Source organism: Callithrix jacchus, chromosome 4 (assembly GCF_049354715.1).
Source record: "Callithrix jacchus isolate 240 chromosome 4, calJac240_pri, whole genome shotgun sequence".
Classification (NCBI taxonomy): Eukaryota; Metazoa; Chordata; class Mammalia; order Primates; family Cebidae; genus Callithrix; species Callithrix jacchus.
Genome location: NC_133505.1, coordinates 35179884 through 35194070, shown reverse-complemented (window position 1 = coordinate 35194070; position 14187 = coordinate 35179884). Strand labels below are relative to the sequence as shown.

General features: G+C 40.6%; 1 pseudogene; it reads left to right on the top strand.

Moving 5' to 3' along the window:
* The first annotated feature begins 2314 nt into the window (after nucleotides 1–2314).
* Nucleotides 2315–2912, top strand: LOC100407284 (NADH dehydrogenase [ubiquinone] 1 beta subcomplex subunit 2, mitochondrial pseudogene; annotated as a pseudogene).
* The last annotated feature ends 11275 nt before the right edge of the window (nucleotides 2913–14187 follow it).

Sequence of the window (14187 nt, the reverse complement as noted above, 5' to 3'; positions counted from 1 at the left end):
GTTAATTTCTTTTGAAAACAATTCATTTTTTATTTTTATTTATTTTATTTTTGTAAATTACGGTTTTACTTCAATGGTTTTTGGGGAACAGGTGGTGTTTGGTTACATAGGTAAGTTCTCCAGTGGTGATTTCTGAGATTTTGGTGCACCCATCATCCGAGTAGTGTACTCTGTACACAATGTGTAGTTTTTTAATCCCTCACCTCCCTCTTGCCCTTCCCCTTGAATTCCCAAAGTCCACTGTATGATTCTTACATCTTTCCATCCTCATAGCTTAGTTCCCACTTCTAAGTGAGAGCATATGATGTTTGGTTTTCCATTCCTGAGTTACTTCATTTAGAATAATGGTCTCCAACTCCATCCAGGTTGCTGTGAATGCCATTATTTCATTCCTTTTTATGGCTGAGTAGTAGTCCATGGTATGTGTATATATATACATATGCAGTTAGGCTGGTTCCATATTTTTGCAATTGCAAATTGTGCTGGTATATATATGCGTATGCAAGTATCTTTTTCATATAATGACTTCTTTTCCTCTGGCTACATACCCAGGAGTGGGATTGCTGGATCAAATGGTAGATCTATATTTAGTTCATTAAGCATTCTCCATACTGTCTCCCATAGTGGTTATGCTAGTTTATATTCCTGTCAGAAATGTAAAATTGTTCCCTTTTCTTCACATCCACATCAACATCTATTTTTTTTTTTGCATTTTGATTATGACCATTCTTGCAGGAATAAGGTGGTAGCTCATAGTGGTTTTGATTTACATTTCTTTGATGATGAGTGATGCTGAACATTTTTTCATGTTTGTTGACCATTTGTATATCTTCTTTTGAGTTGTCTGTTCATGTCCTTAGCCTGCTTTTTGATGGGTGAATGCTGGATATCAGTGTTTTGTCAGAGGCATAGTTTGTGAATATTTTCTCCTACTCCGTGAGTTTTCTGTTTACTCTGCTGATTATTTCATTTCCTGTGCAGAAGCTTTTTAGTTTAATTCAATCCTATCTATTTATCTTTGTTGTTGTTGCATTTGCTTTTGGGTTGTTGGTCATGAACTCTCTGCCTAAACCAGTGTCTAACAGAGTTTTTCTGATATTATTTTCTAGAATTTTTATGGTATCGGGGCTTAGATTTGAGTCTTTGATCTGCCTTGAGCTGATTTCTGTATACGGTGGAGATGAGGATCCAGTTTCATTCTTCTACATGTGGCTTGCCAATTATCCCAGCAACATTTGTTGAGTAGGGTGTTCTTTCCCCACTTTATGTTTTTGTTTGCTTTGTCAAAGATCAGTTGGTTGTAAGTATTTGGCTACATTTATTGGTTGTCTATTCTGTTCCATAAGTATATGTGCCTGTTTTTATACTAGTTTTATGTTGTTTGGCTTACTGTAGCGTTTGTGGTATAGTTTGACGTCAGGTAATGTGATGCCTCCAGATTTGTTCTTTTTGGTTAGGCTTGCTTTTGCTGTGCAGGATATTTTTGATTCTATATGGATTTTCAGTTTGGTTTTTCTAGTTCTGTGAAGAATGATGATGTCATTTTGATGGGACTCACATTGCATTTGTAGATTGCTTTTGGCAGTACGGCCATTTTCACTATATTAATTCTACCATCCATGAGCAAATGTGTTTCCATTTGACGGTGTCTTCTATGATTCCTTTCAGCAGTGTTTTGTAGTTTTCTTTGCAGAAGTCTTTCACGTTTTTGGTTAGGTGTATTCCTAAGTATTTTAATTTTTGTTTTGCGGCTATTGTAAAAGGGATTCAGTCCTTGATTTGATTCTCAGCTTGGTTGCTGCTGATGCATAGCAGACCTACTGATTTGTGTACATTGATTTTGTGTGAATTTGACTGAATTTGTTTATTGGATCTCGGAGCTATTTGGATGAGTCTTTAGGGTTTTCTAAGTACATGATCATATCATCAAACGGTGACAGTTTGACTTCTTCTTTACCAATATGGATGCCATTTATTTCTTTCTCTTGTCCAATTGCTCTGGCTAGACCAATGTCCCTAATGAACATAGATGCAAAAATCCACAACAAAATACTAGCTAACCAAATCCAACAGCATATTTAAAAGATAATCTACCATGATTAAGTGGGTTTCCTACCAGGGATGCAGGGATGGTTTAACATGTGCAAGTCAATAGATGTGATGCGACACATAAACAGACGCAAAAGCAAAAATCGCTTTTCTGAGTCCCTGGCCCGCGGGCGTCAGGGGTGAGCTGCGGCCTCCGCTCTGATGGTTCGTGGTCCACCGCTCTTCCGCGGTCCCTGACGCCATCGCCCACACTCCGCTTTGTAGAGAAGGTGGTGGGTTGGAAAGGCGTCATCACCCCCAGTGTGTGTGGGCCCCCCCCCTTTTTTTTTTAATCTGGTACTGCATCTACTTCGACAGCAAAAGATGAATTGACCCCACCTTTAAGAATGGGCTTCGAGGGCGGACACAGGCGAGCATGTCGGCTCTAACTCTGCTGGCGTTTTTCGCTGCCGTTGGTGGCCATGTTTTCAGAAGTGGCTGCGCACCGGCTGCTGGAGACAGTGGCGTCCGTCATGCTGGTGGTGGTGTGCACATTGAGCCCCGATACAGAGTTCCCCCAGCTGACCAGAACCCAGGTGATCTGGGGCGAGACCTTAAGTGCAACCATGTGGTTCTGGATTCTATGGTGCTTTTGGCATGACTCAGAAGCCATGCTAGGTCACTTTCCGTATTCTGATCCTTCCCGGTGGACAGATGAAGAATTGGGTATCCCTCCTGATGATGAAGACCGAAGGTGTAGACTCAGACTCACTCTTTACAAGATCCAGGTGAAGATATCAAGGATTATCGACTTCATATTGTACATTAAAGTTACAAATTAAAGTGGCTTGGTCAAGAATGAAAACAAAAACAAAAACAAAACAGGATTCGAGAATGAAGAAAGAAACAGAAGCTTGCCAAGGAGAAGGCTGGGCTTTCCAAATTACCTGATCTTAAAGATGCTGAAGCTTTTCAGAAATTCTTCCTTGAAGAAATACAGCTTGGTGAAGAATTACTAGCTCAAGGTGAATATGAGAAGGGAGTAGACCATCTGATGAACGCCATTGCTGTGTGTGGACAGGCACAGCAGTTACTGCAGCTGTTAAAGCAAACTCTTCCATCACTGCTGGGAATGCTGTGGACCCCTCGGGGCTGACAAGCAACCCCAAGCTTCTGGAAGAATTGGCAAAACCCGAGCTATATGAAATAATAAGAAGAAATTGTTGTTGATTTTTAACCTGTAAATTTCTTAGAATTTGGTTTCCCAGAAATGAGTTATTTGCTTTGTGATGCTTGTTACTTACTGTATCAATTATATTTGAGAAAATGAAGAATAACGTGAAAAGTTAAAATGTAGCTTGTAACTTTAGTTCTGCTGAGCTGCAACTTGTAACTTTGGCTTTGCTGAACTGTTCTGGTAAAAACAGAGACTCTGTGAAAGGGAGTAACCGCATAGCTTGACTGCCGGAGAGAGATGACAGCACCTAATAGGCTTCTCATTGCAGAGAGCCTATAAATGGACATGTAATGGAGAGGCTTATTACCTAGATTCCTTTCCCAGGAAAGGCATATCGATTATGGCCCTGGAAAGGGAAGGCTACCCTTATGGAGATCCTATAAACGGACGCATGAGGGGCGTCTGACGTGAGGAAAAACCTCTGTGGTTGAGACAAGGATGTAAATGTCTTTCTTCTCCCACTGCTCCTCCAGGCCTGCATTGGAGGCCCCTCCTCTTGGAGCTTTGTGGTCAGGCTGGTTGTCCTGTGTTAAATCCTGTTACCCCTGCAGCTGTGAGCCCAGTGTATTCTTGCCGATAATCTTAGGTTTGTGTTTAACCTCTGTTCTTGCTAGGGTGCATGGTTTCTATGCTGACACACAGAAAGTTATCTTTACGTTGTTCTGCTTTTATAATACCACATTGTGATTTTTGTGCACAAGTTTTGCAAATGTATTCTTTTTATATGATCATTTCCACACTGTTGTGTAGCCTCACTCCTTATCCCCTATTTAAAGAGTCTAATAAAAAACTGATGTTTGCCAGGCGCGGTGGCGCATGCCTGTAGCCCAACTACTCAGGAGGCTGAGGCTGGAGGATCTCTTGAGTCCAGGAGTTCTGGGCTGTAGTGCGCTATGCTGATTGGGTGTCCACACTAAGTTCGGCATCGATATGGTGACCTCCTGGGAGTGGGGGACCACCAGGTTGCCTAAGGAGGGGTGAACCAGCCCAGGTTGGAAACGGAGTAGGTCAAAACTCCCTTGCCGATCAGTAGTGGGATAGCATCTGTGAATAGCCACTGCACTCCAGCCTGGGCAATATAGCAAGACCCCTTCTCTAAAAAAAAAAGTTTTCAGGAGAACTTTCGACATCCACAGAGGGGCTTTATGTGGTGTCTCCCTTGGGCCCAGCTTTAAAGAAAACTTTTTCTTTGTCTTCTTTTTCTTTTTCACTGACCACTCGATCACTTTGAGAGTCCATGCTAGGTGTTCTGCATGTGGGGACAGAGAATATGACATATGTCAAGTACCCTGAAGGCTCTGTAGGCATATTTTTAAAATTATAAAACAAGAGATTTACCCTTATAATTCTTTACCTGTTGCTCTTCCTTCCCTGTATTCCAATAATTTTGTTTTCTTCACCGTTAGACTCCTCTTTCCGCATTGTCACAACCTAGTTGGAACTATATTTGAAGTGTCTACAATTGGGTAGTGAAGAAGGATTCTCTAAGCATAGCCTAAAAATGCAACACCATAAAGAAATATGAGGATAATTTTAATTACTTATAAATTAAAAACTTCCCTTTGGTAACCACAAACACAGATATATGCAAACACTTTCTCATAATCAACCTCAAAGACACATAAAAAAGTTTATGGACAAAATAATAATGTGTCCACAGCCTTATTTCAAAGTCTCCTAGGAACATACCCGTGGGTGAAGAAGTTGGGTTTATGACTTGTTGCCGAGTGCAAGAATGTGTGCTGTGAGCCACGTGGTGTTTCGGTAAGAGGGTGTTAGAAAGAAACTCTTACAGGATTTGGGCTTTAGTTGGGTGATCCTGGGGAGGATAAGGAAGTAGGCTTCGCTCTAGATTGGGTACTGGTCTGGAAGCAGGGGCAATTCTGTAACTGGGTGTCTTAAATCTTAGCTCTAGGGAGGGTGGAGTAGAGCAGAATAAAGCTGTAATTGGTATACAAGCGTCAGCCCTTGGTATTCGTGGAAAGAGTGCTTCGACAAAATTATGAAGTGTTCTTGTTTTTCCTCACTTTATCATCACTCAGAGTGAACTTTCTAGTGATGGTGTTTGGTGAGATGATTGCGGCGCAATAGGAGAATAACATGACTTAACAATGAACATCAGGCCAGCTTCATACAACACTGAAGCCCAGCTATAAGTGTCAGATCAGTTCCTAGATATCAGAGTCTGCTTGTTTTCTTTCTTAAATTCAATGTTTTAAAACAGCTAAATCCCATTTGGAAACGGATTAATGAATATTAGAGCATAATTTGGAAAAGAAAATGCAAATGTTAAACAAATATAAAGCAATAAGTAAATGTCAACAAAATTAAAATGTGGATTAAGAAATGGGAGAGAAGTTTAATATATCTTAGCTTGGCAAAGATGAAAATCAATGACAATAATATTAAGTGGAGTATAGGGGAAATTTACTGTCATAAAAGTTGATGGATTAAATACTGGCATATAATTTCTACAGTGTCAGATGGGTTGGCTTATGCCTGTAATCCCAGCACTTTGGGAAGCTGAGGTGGGCAGATTGCTTGAGTCCAGGATTTCCAGACCAGCCTGGGCAACATGGTAAAACCTCATCTCTACAAAAAAAAAAAAAAAATTAGTTGAGCATGGTGGCACCCTCTCGTAGTCCCAGGAGGATTACCTGAGCTGGGGAGGTCAAGACTGCAGTGAGCAGTGATCACACCACTGCACTCCAGCCTGAACAACAGGGTGAGACCCTGTCTCAAAGAAAAAACAACCCAATTTCTAAAAAGCATTTTTAGAAAATATCTCAAGAAGATCATGTTGATACAAAAAGATTTCTCTTCTTTTTCCTTTTTTCAGCCCAAAGTTTTACTGTTTTGTCAAAAAATTTCTCTTCTAAAAAAGTATCCTAAGAAGAAAATTACACATTTTCAAAAATATATGACAAGGATATTCTTTGAATGATTGTTTATAAAACAAAAGATTGAAAACAACCTAAATGGTATAATTAATATAATGTTAACTATGAATGCTGGACACTTAATATGTCTCAGTAAGTCATAATGTGTATATTACATAGAGAATATAATTTAACCATCAGAGAATACCCATGAGGAATCTATTATGTGATTCTTTACACTGGCAGGGAAAGGAAGACTCAGAGGTTAAGGAGGTGGTGGAGCTGGATTGAAGCCAGGAGATTTTCTCTCAGATACCTCATTGACTCATCTTTTGTTGATGCTCTGTCCATAAGGTAGGCGAGTGTGACTCTGCACCCCATGCAAGTGAACCATTTCGATGTCCTAGTACATTGTGTGAAGGCAGTCACTAGGCTTGAAGCTCAGGAGGACACAAGAGGCCATGTGACTTGACTGCCCACACCACTCTAAAGTTCATTACCTGTGTATATTTCAAGGTGAATCAGGAGATCAGCTAGACACTGAAGATAGAACAGCTAAAGTAAGATCCTGATGATATGCAGCTTGCACTGTCATGAGAGAGATGGACATTTAGCAAGCAAAAATTACCAAGATAAATATAAAACCACTACATTTAAGGATTCTGGGAGAAAATTTCATGATATTGTGAAAGGGGGTAACAAGGATATCCAACAGGTTCCCTACCACTATTATCAATAATATATAAAGGATGTAAGAAAATAAGTGGCATTTATGAAATAGGAACCCATTTATGTAAAATTATGCACAAGAACAAGCTCTGGAAATTAAAAATATGATCATAGAATCATAGAAATGAATAATTCATTAGATGATTTGGAAGATAAAAGTAATAATAAAATGGAATAATGATTGCCAAAAAAAAGTGTAAAAACATTATACTATCAGGCCAAGTGTGATGGCTCAATCCTGTAATCTAGTGCTTTGGATGAGGAAAGAGAGTCGCTTGATCCCAGGAGTTCAAGACCAGCCTGGGCAACACAAGGAGACCCCATCTCAAACAAACAAATAAACAACAAAAAATGCAATGTTTCAAAAGACTACATAGACTCAGAGATTGTCCTATGAGGAGTGCCATAGAATAGGGCAGTAACTGGAGGGAGACATGGGATCAGGGATCAGGTGTTGGATTTCAATGGGAAGATTTTGTTTTGACTTGTTTAGTCCAGTTTTGTTTGTTTTTTGGGAGATATTACAGCATGTCTGCATGCAGGAATGATGGGCCAGTAGAGAGTGGAAATTGATGATATAGAGGAAGGAGGGGCTGATCTTCTACCTGAGTGCAGGGGTGGTCTTAGGAGCGGGGACCATCCATCATCACTGGTGGGAAGTCTGAGGATACAAGTGCAGATTTAGCTATAGTAGTGGGATGGTGATGCAGTTCTCTCCTGAGTCCTCCTTTTTTTCCGAGTGAAAGAGAAATAACTGTATCACTTAAAAGTAGTGAGTGTGGAAAGAGTGGAGGGATGTGAGGACAGAGAATAAAGTGAGAAATAGCCCCCTGAGGAGCTGTGAGAGCAAACCGACCTGGGAGATAGCTTCTGAAGTGTGCAGGGCTATGGGCCATTGAGGTCCGTGGTCATAACTTTGGGGGTGGGAGAGAGAGAGAGAGGTACAGATCCAGTAATGGGGCAGCAGCAGGAAAATATGTAACTGACTAGAAGGAAATGAAACCATCTATGTCTGCTGTAAGGATTACGGAATCGTTTGTAATTTAAACAGTTAATAATTTGTCTGCAGTGAACCTATATTACATTATAATCAGAAAAAGTTATATTTACAAATTAAAAAGGAAATGCCGATGGGGAAAGTGTAGATAATTTAGAGCTATCAGAGAGGACAGAGCATACTGAAGGGAATGAAAATGATTGCCTCTTTCCCCAACCCAACTTGGATCCCTCTATCAACTACTCACATGCTGGGATCTGAGAGGACTCAAAAGCCTGTTTTATCCCAAATGCTTTCCCATAGGGTGACAGGGAACTTTAGGGTAAGTTTGGCTTCTAGAATTCACCATTCTTTAGAGAACATGGTGGCCTAGAGAAGAAAATCATCATCACTGATGTCATAATTGGCCCCACCAATTGCAGTACCATCAATTGGGTTAAACATGTTACAAGTGCTATTGCTATTGTATTTAATTTTCATATAAGACAAAGTATTTACAGACAAGGAACCGAGATCTGTGAAGCTTTAAATAGCTTTCTCTATGTCGTGCTGATCAGAACAGTCCCAGGATATCCAGGTCTGTCTGATTTGAAGACTCAGGTCCTATATGTAAATACATACTATTCTGGCTTTACAAGGAATGGGCAGTTTTTTGCACATGTGCCATATTCTTCTTCCTGTGCTAGGTGTTTTGCATTCATTATTTCATATCATCCTTATCTAGCCAGACTATGCCCACTAGGCTGGATGGACTTACAGCATCAGTGCATTCCCATTTTGGACCAGCCAGATGATGTGTGTTTCAGCTGCAGATCCTTGTAAAAAGGACCAGTTTTCTTATTCATTCATGCCCAGATAAGCTGTTTGGTGTGTGTGTGTGTGTGTGTGTGTGTGTGTGTGTGTGTGTGTCTTAATGTAGATCTCCAATTAAATTCAGTAGATAGTGAAATAATCACTGGCTGGTCAAGAATATACCCACAGTCCACAGCATGATTTAGACATCTCTGTACTGTTTTTCTCCCATTAACTGTACCACGTGCTGGATGTCCCTCACGTGGGGAACAAGGTGTTCTCCTTCCCGAAGTCTGCAACCCTCTTTCCTTATCTACCCCTAACCCCAAGATTCCAACTTTGTTCTGCCACTGCACCAAGTGTTGCTTAAGGGCAGCAATTATTTTCCCAGCTTTTCATGTCTTTAGAGTAGGCATCTTGAAGACAAAATATCCTCTCATAGGTTGATACAAAATGACACAGCACTGCACAGTACCAATTGATTATTGTGTAGAAACTCCTATCCAGTGAGTGAGAGGAGGGAATGAAAAGGTGAAAGGGGCAACCCCATCCTGCTATGTCCCAGTGTTATTATTGGGTGATATTACTCTCAGTTTAAATATTAAGAAACCAAAGCTCAGTAATGAGAAGTAACTTATCTAAAGTAATACAAAAGTGGTAAAGGCCATGTTCAAATTCATATCAGTTTTATTTCAGGACCCATGTTCCCTTCATACAACATCCCTTGTGGCCTAAAGTCATTGGCAGCAGCCATTGAAAAGGCCTCATGTGTGAGAGTGTCCAGAGTTTCCCCTTTTTTCTGAGACAGGGTCTTGCTCTGTTGTCCAGTCTGAAGTGCAGTGGTATAAACACAGCTCACTGCAGCTTTGACTTCTTGGGCTCAAGTAATCCTCCTGCCTCAGCCTCCTGAGCAGCTGGGACCACAGGTATGCACTACTATGCCTAGTTAATTTTTTTTTAAGAGACAGGGTCTTGCCATATTGCCCAGGTTGGAGTGCAGTGGCACGATTATAGCTCACTGCAATCTCAACCTACAACTTCAGCCTGCCAAGTAGTTGGGACCACAGGCAGGTGTCACCACACTCAGCTAATTAAAAAAAATTTTTTTGTGGAGATGTGGTATCCCTATGTTGCCTATGCTGGTCTCGAACTCCTGGGCTCAAGTGATACACCCTCCTTGGTCTCCCAAAGTGCCGAGATTACAGGCATCAGCCACTGCACCTGGCTACTACTGATTTTTGTATGTTGATTTTGTATTATGCAACTTTACTGAATTTGTTTATCAGTTCTAATAGTTTTTGGTGGAGTCTTTCAGATTTTTCCAAATATAAGATTATATCATCTGCAAAGAAGGATAATTTGACTTCTATTTCTTTCTCTTGTCTGTTTGCTCTAGCCAGGGCTTCCAATACTATGTTGAATAACAGTCGGGAAAGCAGGCAACCTTATTGTGTTCCTGATCTTAGAGGAAAGGCTTTCAATTTCCCCCCATTCATTCAGTATGATAGTAGCTGTGGGTTTGTTGAACATATTGGCTTTTATTATGTTAAAATATAACCCTTCTATACTCAGTTTTTTGACAGTCTTTATCATGAAGGAATGCTGAGTTTTATTGAATGGTTTTTCAGCATCAACTGAAATGATTATATGGTTTTCGTCTTTCATTCTGTTGATGCGATGTATCACATTAACTCATTTGCATATTTCGAACCATCCTTGCATCCCTAGAGTAAATCCCACTTTATCATCAGGAACGATCTTTTTAATGTGTTGTTGATTTTGATTTGCTAGTATTTCGTTGAGGATTTTTGCATCAATATTTATCAGTGATATTGGCCTTTAGCTTCCTTTTTTTGATGTGTCTTTGCCCAGTGTTGGTATCAGGGTAATACTGGCTTCTTAGAATGAACTTGGAAGTATGCCCTCCTCTATTTTTTTGAACAGTTTGAACAGGATGGTATTAGTTTTTCTCTAAATGTTTGGTAGAGTTCAGCAGTGAAGCCATCGGGGCTTTCTTTGCTGGGAGACTTTTTACTATGGATCTCATTACTTGCTATTGGTCTGTTCAGGTTTTGGATTTTATTCACCATTCAATCTTGGTATGTTGCGTGTGTCTAGGAATCTATCCATTTCTTCTAGGTTTTCCGATTTATTGGCATATAGTTGCCCATAGTGGCCACAGATGATCCTTCGAATTTCTGCAGTACTAGTTGTAATGTGTCATTTTAAAAAAAATCTTTGATTTTATTTGTTTGGGTCTTCTTTAGTCTGGCTAAAGATTTGTCAATTTTGAAAACGATCCAAGATGGCCGATCGCTAACATCCCGGGATTGCAGCTCTCAGGGAAGGCGCGGAGAACTAGAGGACGCCACACTTTCAGACAAATTCTGGTCGCTCACGGAGCAGGAGATCCCCCAGGAGGAAACACACGGGTGGCCAGCGCGACTCTCGTGGCCGGTGCAGCGGTTCCGCTGGCACCTTGGCGCGGCTCTCGGAGCAAAGTAAACAGGTTCGGAGGACCGGCCCGGGTCCCCAGCAGGACACCAGAGCCCGGCAGCGGCTTTGACGGCACCTCCGCGCGGGAGCGCTAGGCGCAGAGTAAACAGGACCGGTTTCCCTTCTGACTGAGGTTTGGAGCCCCGGGAAGGCAGAGTCACCTACTACCGACACAAGAAGGAAGCCCCACAGGAGAACCCTAGGCAGAAAAGCACCATCAGTTTTAACGCCGCTGCTCTGGCCCTAGGAACTAACAACCTGGACGTCCACTCAAGAGACCTAATCTGAAAGTTGGTAATTTCAAAGACGGCAGGAGGATAAATTTACAATGACGGGAAGAAACCAGCGTAAAAAAGCAGAGAATACTCAAAATCAGAACGCCTCTCCCTCTAAAGATGATCACAGTTCCACATCAACAATGGAACAAAGCTTGATGGAGAAGGAGCGCATCCCAATGACAGAATCACTCTTCAAGGAATGGATAATAAGAAACTTCGGTGAGTTAAAAGACCATGTTGTAGCCCAACGTAAAGAAACTAGGAACTTTGAAAAAAGGTTTGATGAAATCCTATTGAGAATAGACAACTTAGAGTGGAGTATGAGTGAATTAATGGAACTAAAGAATACAATACAGGAACTCCGAGAAGTATGCACAGGTTTAAACACTCGAATTGTTCAAACAGAAGAAGGGATATCAGAGGTCAAAGTCCAACTTAATGAAATAAAACGTGAAGAAACGATTAGAGAAAAAAGGATAAAAAGGAATGAGCAAAGTCTCCAAGAAATGTGGGACTATGTGAAAAGACCAAATTTACGTTTGATAGGTGTACCTGAATGCGACGGAGAGAATGAATCCAAGCTGGAAAATACCCTTCAGGATATTATTCAGGAAAATTTTCCTAAACTAGCAAAGCAGGTCAAAATTCAACCCCAGCTAATACAGAGAACACCACAAAGATATTCCTCAAGAAGAGCAACCCCAAGGCACATAATCGTTAGATTCACCAGGGTTGAAACGAAGGAGAAAATACTAAGGGCAGCCAGAGAGAAAGGTCATGTTACCCACAAAGGCAAGCTTATCAGACTTACAGCAGATCTCTCAGCAGAAACTCTACAAGCCAGAAGAGAGTGGGGGCCAATATTCAACATTCTCAAAGAACAGAACCTTCAGCCCAGAATTTCATATCCAACCAAACTAAGCTTCACAACTGAAAGAAAAATAAAATCTTTTATGAACAAGCAAGAACTCGGAGATTTTATTACCACCAGGCCTGCTTTACAAGAGCTTCTGAAAGAAGCATTACACACAGAAAGAAACAACCAGTATTAGCCTTTCTAAAAATACACCAAAAGTAAAGAGCACCAACATAAAGAAGAATTTACACCAACGAATGGATAAAACAGCCAGTCAACATCAAATGGCAGTAACCCTAAATTTAAATTGACTAAATCCCCCAATCAAAAGACACAGCCAAAACCCAATGGCATTTTACATCCAGACCTGTTTCACATGCAAGGATACACAAAGACTCAAAACAAAGGGATGGAGAAAGATTTACCAACCAAATGGAGAGCAAAAATAAATAATAAATAAATAAAAAGCAGGAGTTGCAATTCTCGTATCTGATAAAATAGATTTTAAAGCAACAAAGATATAGTGGTAAAAGGATCAATGCAACAACAAGAGCTAACGATCCTAACACCCAGATAGGAGACTTAGATTCAATGAGACAGAAAATTAATAAGGATATCAAGGACTCGAACTCAGATCCAGAACAAGTAAACTTAATAAATATTCATAGAGCTCTCCACTTCAAATACACAAAATACACATTCTCGTCAATACCACATCACACTTATCCATAAGTTTAAATGAAACATTGATTGGCCATTATTAATACTCAATTTTTTTCAAAATAAAGCAATATTTCCATTTACTCTCCCTCTTTCTCTTCCTCTTTCTTCCTCTTCTTTACTTATTTTTTTTTCTTTCCTCCTCTCAAAAAAAAAAGAAATCAACTTGTAAACCTCTAGATCCAGGTCGGCAATGTCTCTCTCATTGCTTGATTTCCTTCCTTCCCTTCCTCCCTCCCTCCCTGCTTCCTCCCTCCCTTCCTTCCTTCCTTCATCCCTTCCTTCCTCCCTACCATCCTTCTTCCCTCCCTCCCTGCTTCCTCCCTTCCTTCCTTCCTTCATCCCTTCCTTCCTCCCTACCGTCCTTCTTCCCTCCCTTCCTGCCTTCCTCCCCCCACAAAAAAAAAAAAAGATTTGCCAATTTTGTTTAACTTTTCAAAAAACTTACTTTTTGTTTCATTGATCTTTGGTATTTTTTTCTTCACTTCAAATTCATTTACTTTTGTCTGATCTTTATGTTTCTTTTCTTCTACGAATTTTGGGTTTGGTTTTTCCCTTGATTTTCTAGTTATTTAAGATGCATTGTTACATTGTTTATTTGAAGTTTTTCTTTTTCTTTTTCTTAATGTAGCCACTTATGGCTATAAACTTTCTTCTTAGTACTAATTTCACTGTATCCCTTGGGTTTTGGTATGTTGCATTTCCATTATCATTTATTTTCAGAATTTTTTTCAACTTCTCTCTCTCTATTATACCTCTGCCTCCTGGGTTCAAGAGATTCTCCTGCCTCAGCCTTGTGAGTTGCTGAGATTACAAGCATGTGTCAGGTCTCCATATACAAGCCTGGAGCCTGAAAGTCTGAAGTCCTGCTTGCTCGGGCTGATTGTCTCCCACTGGCTGCCTGAGTTTGCCATTGGCCCTGATCGCCCAGTGGAGCCTCCTGGACAAGCCCCTCACCCAACTCTGCCATCTTAACTGTTCTTATGACAATGTGAATACCCTTCACCCATCCTGCCATCTTAACTGTTCTTATGACAATGTGAATACCCCTCACCCATCCTGCCATCTTAACTGTTCTTATGACAAAGTGAATACCCCTCACCCATCCTGCCATCTTAACTGTTCTTATGATAATGTGACTACCTCTCACCCATCCTGCCATTCACCCCCACCCT